Source organism: Trachurus japonicus, chromosome 16, assembly GCF_045865225.1.
Source record: "Trachurus japonicus isolate A0001 chromosome 16, Traja_1.0".
NCBI classification, from domain to species: Eukaryota; Metazoa; Chordata; class Actinopteri; order Carangiformes; family Carangidae; genus Trachurus; species Trachurus japonicus.
Window position 1 is genome coordinate 8,195,137 of NC_140922.1, and position 10,756 is coordinate 8,205,892.

Genomic DNA, 10,756 nt, shown 5'->3' on the forward strand with positions numbered 1-10,756 from the left:
GTTTTACACTTTTCATAAGAAACAAAACAGAGTGAAGTCACACACTGACATTCACTTATCTGGTACACTTCCAAACAGCACAAATCATGTATACAGGGCAACGAACAATCTACTACCAGTAAATATTTTCGTGTTTTTTTCCGAGAGAAGGGGGATATAATCTGAGGGGGGAACTTAATCTAAAACATCTGTATGCACGCACAACTTTAAAAACCTTTTGTATTTCAATATGTGGAGTGAGACTTTTGAGTGAGTCTTTTGATTTTGGACTACTGGTCAAAACAAGGCTCTTGAAGATGTTACATACATTAGGTCTGCGGAAAATTATACAGGGTATTGAGAAAGGGGATTTCTCTCCAGTTGTTATGTGTTGGCTGATTGGCTTTGCCAGCCCATGTCCAGCTGCTTCCCATCCCACTGATGACAGTAGTGGCATATAAAAACCAGCGGATGTGTCAAAGCTAACGCCTGATGAAGCCCACTGGGTTAAACGCGTTGCTTAACTTTTAATAATAAATCACTATTGAAATGACCACATTGTGTGCGGTGGAACTCCTTCCTTTCTTATACAGGATATTATTTACTATTTTACCGCAATTTGTAGACAAAATAACTGATCTAACAATAAAAATGATCATCCATTGCAAGTACAGTATCAGCTCCCCATGATACATTCATTTAGCCTACCAAACATGTGACAAACTATCATATTTATATATTTATTAAGGCAACATGGGTGGTCATATTGATGTATATGTGGTCTGAAATTAATGAATAAAATCTTCTCAAGAATCCTGCCGTCTGTGATTTTTTTAAGGAACTACCAATGTAAAGATGAAGATGAAGAAATGAAAAACCACTCATTATGTGTCACTTTAGGTCATAAAGGTTAACTACTGGACATGCTATTGAGTAATGATTCTGTACTGATGAAGTAACTAGTTCACTAATCATCAAGTTGTGATTAACTTTCTATGAAATTTGATCATGAGTTAATAAGAACTGATCATTAATAGTTCCTCATTAACTACTCCTCTGAAATTTGATCAGGGGTTCCTGAAGAACTGACCATTAACTAATAGTTAGTTAATCATTAGTTCCTCAGTAACTACTCTAATTTTGTGTATCTCATTTCCCTAACTAACTACTCATTAGTTCCTCAGTAACTACTCCTCTGAAATTTGATCAGGGATTCCTGAAGAACTGACCATTAACTAATAGTTAATTAATCAGTAGTTCCTCAGTAACTACTGTAATTTTGTGTACCTTAGTTCCTCGGTAACTACTGTAATTTTGTGTAGCTCAATTCCTCACTAACTACTCATTAGTTCCTCATTAGTTCTTCATTAGTTACTCATTAACTACTCTAATTTTGTGTACCTTATTGTAAAGTGTTACCGAGAGGTTTAAAAGAAACTACAGCACTAAAGTCAATTTATGATCAATACAATATTCTATCTTTAAAAAAGTAGATCTGACACATGTGATTAATTTTGTGTTACAGTGTTATTCACTCTGTTTACTGCATGTGGGGGGAAAAAACACTGCCTTGATACTACTGTATACTGATCACACCGTGGTTCACAGTAAAGTTGTTTGAGGTGCACAACATTTAGAGTAGTTATTTACTATGAAACAAATTTGGAATGAATGAGGAACTCACTATTAGTTAATGGTGAGTTCTTCAGTAACTCCTAATCAAATTACTGAGGAACTAACTATTACTTAATCATTAGTTGCCCTTTTTGTGTACCTTATAGTAAAGTGAGAAATCAAATTGAGTAGGTAATGAGTACTGAATCATTAGTTACCCTTTTTGTGTACCTTATAGTAAAGTGAGACATCAAAATGACTAGGTAATGAGTACTGAATCATTAGTTACCCTTTTTGTGTACCTTATAGTAAAGTGAGACATCAAAATGACTAGGTAATGAGTACTGAATCATTACTGAATCATTAGTTACTCTTTTTGTGTACCTTATAGTAAAGTGAGACATCAATATGAGTAGGTAATAAGTACTGAATCATTACCTAGTCATTAGTTACTATTTTTGTGTAAGGTACACAAACATTACAGTAGTTACTGATGAACTAATGAAGAACCAAAATAATAATTTGCCTCTATGTGCACCAAAATAACTTTTGTCTTCACGGGCACCAAAATAAGATTTTACCTGCACAGGTACACCAAAATAACATTTTTTTTAATGTCCACACACAAGAAAATATGATAGAATGTAAAAAAAAAAAAAAAAAAAAAAAGAGAAAGAAAAGAAAAGAAAAACCTTTGTAGCTTTCTTGTTTTAATAATAGCCTAATAAAAAATAACAAGTGTGTAGCGTCCCCAGCTAAATGATGGTCACAAATGATGAAACTGATGGTTCACATTCCTTCATTCCATGGATTGTATTCAGTTGCAGACACACCGTAAGAGCTATGAGAAGAAGAAAATAAAATACAGTTACCTTTCCTTTTACATAAATGAAATTATTTTTAACTGCTTTTATCACATAAACAATCATGTAAGTTGACTCCCTTTTTATCTATTTTAATCAAAAGACAATATCCAAATGGAGTGCTGTATTACCATGAAATAAATATTTTTAACCGTTAGTTTTTAATCCAATAAACTGTTTTTAACCTTACCAGACCTTACATCAAACAGACAAAATACGTCCTGTTGCATTAATAAAACAATCAACGAGTTAGCTTAGCTCCATCTCACTTCAAAAGTGAGATGGAGCTAAACTAAGCTAACTAAGCCGAGCTGCCAATGCTAATAGCTACCGCTAACCACAACATGTTCCATACATGAGACTATCAACGGCGACCAAACTTGAGCCGGAGATAAATATAGCATGAAAAGGTAACAAAAACAAACCTTGTGCCCCTTATTAGCCAGGTGCTAGGGCGTTTCATGTAAGTTAGGCACACTTTTAGCATTGAAGACACTCTGGCCTTGCAGACACACTGCCGGTAAAATCCACCGGAAGTTTATGAGGTCTCGGCGAGACGCTTTCAAAATAAAAGCACTGAATATAACGTCTGCTTAATATATAAGAAATAAAGCCCTGACCTTGACTAATGTTCAGAAACTAAATAAATAAACATAAAAACAACAAATGAAGTAATGTTCTTATCATATTAAAGGTCATTTACAAAGTGTCATTTGTCTTTTATTTTGGAAACGAGATCATCATTTCCTGTGCACCTTTACTGTGAGGAGCAGTGAATTCACTTCACACAAGAGAAGCAATGGACCATGCAGGGAAAAGCAAAAGAAGGAAAATCCCATTTCGACGATATCTCGAGGACGAGGGTGTGACCGTACAGTGATATTTTAATGGTATCTGTCTTTTTTTTTTTTTTTTTGGAATATGTGTAAGATGACTCCTCAAATTTTACTATGCTAACTTTCTCCAAAGTGAATGTAGCCTTCTAAAACCTAGCATAGCATCGATGCTATGGTCGGTTAACAGAATGTAGCATCGATGCTACACTTGCACACATTGTACAAAACATTAAATAACCTGTTAACTGCATCTGAATTGCGGGATTCTCTGCTTTCTGAGGGTCCTTGAATGGTGCCTCTATGAAAGTATGCTCAAGTGTTGCATTGATGCTAGCTCGGTTTAGCTCTGTTCCCTTACCATGTGGTTACATGACGCATATCGTCCCTTGTTGTCATAGAGGCACCATTCGAAAAATCCAGTGATTCAGATGCTGTTCACAACTCGTCTCTATCATATACGGTTCATAAGTTATTTAATGTCAAAAATGTGCAACCTCAGCATCAATGCTATGCTCGGTTTAGCTTCTCTTCCAGTGTCACGTGTTGTCGTAGAGGCACCATTCAAGGACCCTCGGAAAGCGGATAACCCCCCGATTCAGATGCTGTTCACAGCTCGTCTCTATCATAAACGGTTCATAAGTTATTTAATGTTTTGTAAAACATGTGCAAGCGTAGCATCGATGTAATGTTCACCAAACTACGGTCGGTTTTAGAGGGCTAAATTCACTTTGGACAAAGTTATCTTACAGTAAATTTGAGGAGCAATCTTACCGAATTTGTATATATTAAAAAAAAGAGAGAGATACCATTAAAATGTACTTATACTGTACGGTCACATCCTCATCCTCGAGATATAGAACGTCTCTAATATAGTCAAGATGGGAGCTTCTGCTCTTCCTTGCTCTGTCCATTACTTCTCTCATCGTCGTCAAATGAATTCACTGCTCCTCACAGTAAAGCTGCACAGGTGAGCCACCGGAATTGAAGATCTTGTTTCCAAAATAAAAGACGAATGACTTTTTTTTTTAAAGCAAGTAAGCTACAAAGGTTTTTGTTGTTGTTGTTGTTGTTGTTGTTGTTGTTTTACATTCTATGTCATTTTGGTGCACATGGAGGCAAATGATTATTTTGGTTCCTCATTAGTTCATCAGTAACTACTGTAATGTTTGTGTACCTTACACAAAAATAGTAACTAATGATTCAGTAATGATTCAGTACTTATTACCTACTCATTTTGATGTCTCACTTTACTATAAGGTACACAAAAAGGGTAACTAATGATTCAGTACTCATTACCTAGTCATTTTGATGTCTCACTTTACTATAAGGTACACAAAAAGGGTAACTAATGATTCAGTACTCATTACCTACTCATTTTGATTTCTCACTTTACTATAAGGTACACAAAAAGGGTAACTAATGATTAAGTAATGATTCAGTACTCATTACCTACTCATTTTGATGTCTCACTTTACCTTAAAAAACGGTGTAGAATCCTTTTTTTTATATAGAATACAATAATGTTTTTAGACAAAAAATAGAAACAAGGTAATAATCAGGCGAGATGGTAATAAAAAAAAACAAAAAAACAACAACAATTAGAAGAGGAGAGAAACAAACAAAAAAGAAAAAGGGTACATACATTGCATTACATTCACTCATACAGAGTACACAAAGACTATAATCATTGATTTAACAAAAATCCATAAAGTCATTAGAAATAACATTAAAGCAGAAGTAAGCGGCATGTTTGTGTTAATATAAGTCTTAAATAGTTATATCTTCCGACAGCAATCACTTATATAGAGTGTTTGGTCTGAAACACGGGTCTGTCAGTCACTCTGCTCTGCTGTAAGCCGAGGAGAAAACTTTCCTTGTATCCTACAACCTTTATCCAATGAGGAGAGAGAACGGCATAAAGGGGCGGTCCTCTCTGTGTGTGCAGCCAAGGGATGCTTGTGAATGTGGTGACGTAGGGACGAGGGCGGGGACTGCTAACTCCATCGGCTGACAAGAAGTTAGCCAAAATGACTGGATCGCTTACTTCTGCTTTAAGATTAGACATTCATCAGGCTGTCGTAATACTGCAGAAATAGATCTTTTTTGGTCATTTTTAATTCTGAGACTTAAGATGAAAGTTGAATTCAAGTAGAAACACCTTAAACTTCGGTTTAGTTTTGAGAAATCTGTGTTTGTGTATAAAGAATTTACAGGAAAGAATGAAGTAATTAGTAATAAATTCAACAGACTTGTTGTTATGAGAAAAATAACAAAGAACATCTTTTTCGGTGAACAGGTATGAGACACTAAGAAAGTCAGAAAAATTATTTCTCAGGTCAATCCAAAAATCATGCACAACACAACATTCATAAAATACATGAGCGATAGATTCCTCTACATCACAGAAGACACATTTACTGTTCACATCCATAAACTTAGATAGGAATGCATTGCAAGGGTAAATTTTGTGTAAGATTTTAAAATGTATTTCTTTGACCTTGGCAAAACTTATAAGGCAGTAACCGTGCTTTTTTCCATTTAACATTATCATCATAAATTAATTCATCCCAGAAGAATTTCCCTCTTGGAGAACATTTCTTTTTAGCATGGATGGCGTTACGTATGAATTTATTATTACATTTTTCATCCAGGAGAGGGCGACCATCAATAATTAGTTGGGCGACCATCAATAATTAGTTTAGAGTCAATTCTTCCATTTTTGCTGTATGAACGGTGACATTTCATCAACTGTATGATACCAGAAGGAATCGCCTGACATACAAAACTAAATTCCTTAAATCTAATAGGAAATTCAAAGGTCCTAAGAAAATCATTATAAGAAAGGAGGTTACCATGTTTATCAAATAAGTCAATAATAAAAGATATGCCCTTTGTATGCCAGGGAGGAAGAAAGATAGATTTGTTTTTTACTGGGATATCTTTGTTATTCCATAGCAGGGTTTTATGAGGGGAAAAGTTGTGAACATAAAGAAGTTTCCATGCTAAGAGAGCTTGTCTGTGAAAGTTAGACATTTTGAAAGGAAGTCTATAAGGACAATAATTACTGTAATGAATGTTGGGTTCAGTCAAAATGGCAGACTTAAAGCAGAAGTAAGTGATATATTTGTGTTAATATAAGTCTTAAATAGTTATATCTTCCGACAGCAATCACTTACATAGAGTGTTTGGTCTGAAACACGGGTCTCTCAGTCCCTCTGCTCTGCTCTGAGCCCAGGAGAAAACATTTCTCGTATCCTACAGTTTTTATCCAATGAGGAGAGAGAACGGCATGCAGGGCTGTGTGTGCAGCCAAGGGACGCCGTGAATGTGGCGACGTAGGGACGAGGACTGTTATGGTGCGTTCAAGGAAACTCGTATTTTTCCGACCGGTGAACTCGTACCAGTTTGATCTGGTACGAGTTCACCGGTCGGAAGTTACGAGTGGCCGTTATAGTGACTTTCACAGGTAAAACAGGTCGGAAAAACACGAGTGGGTTGCCTGGAACGCTACAAAGTCGTAAGTTGTGACTTGAAGCTGTAATTTACGATTTCAAAAGCCTGCCTGGAACGCAGCATTAGCGAAAACGACCGGACCACTTACTTCTGCTTTAAGTCAATCTCAAAGAAACATGTCAAATATATGAAATGGCCAGTCTCTCCAAAAGCAAAAGAATTACAATTCAAGATTGATAATAATTATTATCCAGCTGCAGAAACACTGAAAAAGAGATTTGGTTTTGAGTTGGAGCCATGTGCTTTCTGCCAGAAACTATTGAACATCTTTTCTACTCCAGTAGTCACACAATTTTGGAAAAATGTGTTTGATTGGTTAAAAAATGAAATAGAAAATGTCACACCCTTTAATAAAGAACACATCCTTTTTTTCAAAGATGATGCCCCCTCAAAAATGTCAAATTTGTTAAATATAGTATTACTTTTGGGCAAATACCATATACACTGTTGTAAATGGAAAAATAAATCCCCGTCAATAATCTGTTTTAAAAATGAACTAAACAAATATTTTAGTTCCTTAACCTCCTGAGACCCGAGCTTTTTTCTGGTGTGCGTTTTTTATTTCTCCTTGCTATCTGGGATAAGCAGGACCTAATAAGTACAATACCTAAAGTTTGTCTTTGTACAGGAAGTAGTTTTTGCAAAAAATGATGTCCTCATATGAGGACACTGGGACTATCACAACATAAAAAAACTGTATTTGCTGTTTGGGACCAGAAGGGCCCAATTTGTGTAAATTCAAAATTTCAGCTTTCTACAATAAGTAGTTCTCTCAAAAATCAGTGTCCTCATATGAGGACATTGGGTCGAAAAACAATGAATCCTACTGTATATAGAATACAGTGACATATGGAAGTTCAAAGGGGTTTTATTCTAAAATGCCACATCAGATTGGCCTGATTTTTTCTGAGTGTCATCCTGAGGTCAAGTACTATCAGTCTGAAGTGGAACGATCAAGTAATAACGAGTAGTTTTTAAGAAATGTGAATCCTCCTGAGACCCTGCATCCTCATACGAGGACATTATTTTTGCCTCTTAGCACCATGATACTCCATTTTTAAAAGCTTTGACCTATTAGCCACATTTAGGGACACTGCCTGCGCCATCTTGTGGTGATATCACAAAAAAAAACAACAACATGGTAGGATGATCCTGAATCAGTTTGAAGGATTCATTAAAAGTTTTACTGATGGATCAAAGAGTGCTGTCTCAGGGAAAACTGGGGCTGGGATTTTTGTTGCAGCTGAGAATCTTCAATTCAGCATTCGTTAGGCTATCAGACAATTTATCTGTATTTTCAGCTGAACTGTTGGCAATTTTAAAAGCTTTGGAGTGGATAGAGCAAAATAAGCCTCAGCCTCCGTTACCAAAGCCTTTGGTAATGGAGATTCTGTGTTGTCTCTTAAGAATTGAGAGGTTAGGATGCCATGTGTGTTTTATGTGGGTGCCTGGACACTTTGGGGTAGAGGGAAATGAAGTTGCCGACAGGTTGGCTAGAGAGTCATTGTCTAAAGAAAATATAGATTTGAATGTGTGAGTATCTGTAATGAAAAACTTGAGTTGCAGTGGTAGAATGAGTGGAATCGGGAGCAGAGGGGAAGGCATTATTTTTGTTTGCAGCCCTCAGTAAAGTGTAAAAACTGGAAAAGCATGTTTGGGCGGAAGGATGAAATAGTTTTAACTAGGCTGAGGCTGGGGCATTGCTTGTCTAGCAAGTTGCTTAAAAGTCATTTGAATGGGTTGTGTGAGTGTGGAGAATTGGAGACGGTGGTGCATGTGCTTTTTTCTTGTAACCTATATTCCAGTCAGAGACGGCAGCTGTTTATAGACCTGTATGATCTGGGTCTGACTGTGATTTCCTTTCGAGGTATTTTTTGCATTAGGGGAAAATCAGACTTCTTTGGGAGGGCAGTGTTGAAATTCCTGCACTCTGCTGGGTTGTATGAGAAAATCTGTTTATGACCATGTTCCTGCCGGAACAGAAGAAGAAGATAAGAGCACGAGTGGCAAAACGGTTGACTTTATCAGCAGACATAGGCGGCGCTAGGGCAGAAGGAATGGGGAAGCTAAAAGAAAAAAGAAAAAGAAAAAAGAAAGTCTACAGCTGTTGCTGTTATTGTTATTAACAAAGACAAAAACCGCGCTTGATTACTGAAAGGCAAAGCCCGTTTGGCGCTGCAGCGGCCACAAATAAGGAAGCACTCACACGGGCCAGTTGTTCCGTGATGAAGCTCTAATGCCCCCTCCCCTGTCCCCCGCTGGCCCGCACTCACACCACCTCCAACCCAAGCTGCTCAAGCACGGTTGCCTCCGTTGTTATAGAGGGATTATTTGTTTGCCAACACGGCGGATGTGCGCTTTAACCTGACTGCAGAAAGAACGGAGCCTTTTAACACAAGCGGTGATTAGGCGCTGACAACAATATAGGTGGTTGTGTCCACACACCCGTACTGGTTTATGTGACTTAAGGTGACATTTCGGCGCAGGAGGGAGTGGGAGCGTGGATGCGAGCCAAATTTCCTAAAACCATGCACGGTAAAGGGGAATGATAGGAAAGGTTTTTCTAATTTAATGAGAAACAATGCCCAGGTCAGCAATGCATGACAATAGACATGTGGTTCATTTGTCCCCTCAAGTTACATAAACCAACACAGCGTGGACACACACAACTCAAGTGACGCCGGTGACGTGTAGAAAAGCGAAAAAAGTGTTTCCGTTACACTTTTGCGATACACGTTTGTATCGATACGTCTCAAAAACCACCTCATGAGAGCGTAAAAACTTTTTTGCGATATTTGAGAGTTTTTTCGAAATGTAGGTGTTTCCATTACAAGTTTTTAATTTCGATATTTAGGTTTTGCGCATTTCAAGGGGTAATGGAAACGCACCTATAATCTGCTGTGCCAGTCATCCAGTTGCGCAACTGCTGTATCGCTGAGAATGTGCGCTCACACAGGTGTCCGTAGGTAGGCTGGTGACTGGAGGAGGGAGGCAGTAGGTGTCCGGGCGGTCGGGGCTGCTGTCTGGACGTAACTTAGGCCAGTGACTGGAGGAGGGTGTGCGCAGGTGTTCGGGGGGGCGCGGCTGTCCGGAGGTAGGCCGGTGACTCGCGGGCAGTGGCCGGTATCCGGGGGGGGGGGGAGGCAGCCGGTGTCATGATGGAGGCCAGTGGGAGAAGGCGGCAGCCGGTCGTGGAAGCATCGTGGTCGGCTTCATGGCTGCTGCTTCATGGGACTCTCGGACTCGTTAATTTTGATATTCAAAAACCTTCTAATGTCCGTTTTACCGGGCTTTTTTCTTTTAATTTCGCTGGACTGTCAGTGACTAGCATAGTGAGGCAAAGGGGTAAGCTTCTACGCTGCGCGTTGTAGCTACGCCGTGTACGTAATGACGCAGGTAACCAGTCAAATACCACTGAAATAAAAAATAAATAAACCATCGACATAGATAATACTTTAAAAATGTGTGTTTTAATGTATTTCCCACCTCTTTCTAAAATATAATTTGATTTGATTTTTGATTGATTGATTTATTCGTCCATTCCACAAAACATTAACATACACAAACAAATCAAAATTTCATAATCAATATGGGCGAAAGGACAAGGCAGAAGCAAAGCTAATTTAAAAACAACAACGAAAAAAAACCCATAATTTTATTTTTTCATTTTATTATTTGTGATGATTTTATTTTATTTTCTGTGACAATCTAAGCTAAGCTTCCCCTAACCTATTGATAGCGCCGCCTATGTCAGCAGAGTAAAAGTTTTGTAAGACTTATTATGTATTGGTTATACCATTCAATTTTCCATTTATGAAGAGATAATGTAGCCTATATAAAACACAAAAGCATTAAACAGCTTTACAAAAGACTTTATTGTCATGTGTAGCAATAAACAAGTTTTCATTACACATTGTTGGTTTGCCATCTCTCTACCCTGATCCCGTTAGA